This window comes from Haplochromis burtoni, unplaced genomic scaffold, assembly GCF_018398535.1.
Source record: "Haplochromis burtoni strain Fernald_Lab_line unplaced genomic scaffold, NCSU_Asbu1 Contig_4430, whole genome shotgun sequence".
Taxonomy (NCBI): domain Eukaryota; kingdom Metazoa; phylum Chordata; class Actinopteri; order Cichliformes; family Cichlidae; genus Haplochromis; species Haplochromis burtoni.
The window spans coordinates 1-1,260 of record NW_024586791.1 but is presented as its reverse complement, the minus strand read 5'-3'; the positions used below and the strand labels follow the sequence as shown (position 1 = coordinate 1,260).

The 1,260-nt window shown below is 38.0% G+C and overlaps 1 long non-coding RNA gene across 1 annotated transcript; it reads left to right on the top strand.

Moving 5' to 3' along the window:
- The first annotated feature begins 4 nt into the window (after positions 1-4).
- Positions 5-1,005, top strand: LOC121813986. Its single transcript, XR_006054001.1, has 3 exons — positions 5-39; positions 122-235; positions 922-1,005. It is a non-coding gene; the product is annotated as an uncharacterized LOC121813986 (long non-coding RNA).
- Positions 1,006-1,260: the final 255 nt, after the last annotated feature.

Here is a 1,260-nt window from a genome sequence, read left to right as displayed (position 1 = left end):
GTCATGGAGAGTCTCCATCCAGCTGGATCACTGTCACAGGTGAGGCTTCTGTTTATTTTACAGATTTTACATCCAAAGCTCAAACTGATCACAAAGATTCACATGTTCTCATTAATTCCAGGTCCTTCCACCTCTCCTCCTCTCTCTGTGATGGTGTCTGTTTCCTCCATATTTGGGCTGCTGCTGGTTGTACTGGTTGGACTAGTGAGACGACGTGTCCGGAGGCAATCTGAAGGTGAGACACACATTCACATAGCTCACTAATTAAAAGGTTAAAGACAGTTCACCTCAAAATCATATCAATTTTCTCTGCTTAGGCTTAAAAGGTGAGTAAAAGTTAGTTTCATTATATTGGATCAGATATCTCCATCAGTGGTTTAATCACAGTAATCTAAGTAGAAGCAGCACTGCAACATGTAAGTTTGATGATGGGGTGAACTGCTTCTTTAAAAACATAAGATGCACAAGGAAGTGCAGTTTTTGCACAAATACCTTCACATTACTACCTGAGGATTAATTTAAAGTTAAACTAAAGGCTGTATTTGTGCATCAATTTCTACTTAAGCATTTGAAAATAATTTGTAATTTTTTAAATATATTTTTACATTCTGATATTTTTAGTTGGCTTTTTTTTCCCTGTGTTGATTGCAATGCAGCACTTGAGACTTTGTGGTCAAACAGTTTTGATGTGAGTTGCTCTGCTGAAGTCCAGTTTCCTGTATTATGACTAAAAAAAGAAAAGCTTTTTTTTTCTTTTAACACAGCTTTCAGAAAGAAAGAGTTCTTTTATTCATCCAAGTTTACTGACTAAAATCTTTCCATTGACTTTCCATTATTCTTATAAATATTCATATTCCAGCTGTCAAACCAGCAGCAACAACAATTATTGTGTTATCAGAGGGAAATCTGTGGTATTTGCAGACAGAGATCCTGCAGCAGCTGCTACCTCCTCATCAGTGAGAAGAACTTCAGCAGATGGTCGAGACGAGTCAAACAGAAAAAGAGGTACGACAAGTTTCCTGTTAGAAATGCTTTAAAAGTCCTCTGCTCTTTCCACATGAGAGGTAAGGTGGAGAGGTGGAGGTGTGCTCTGGAGAGAAGATGAGTGAAAGTCAGCAGAAGCAAGACAGAATACATGTGTGTGAATGACAGGGAGGCATGAATGAGGCAGTGGCATGAACAAAAAGACATGAGACAGAACTGAAGATGTTAATTGATGATGTTAACAGCAATATAATCCCTTTAACTGCAGATAAGGTT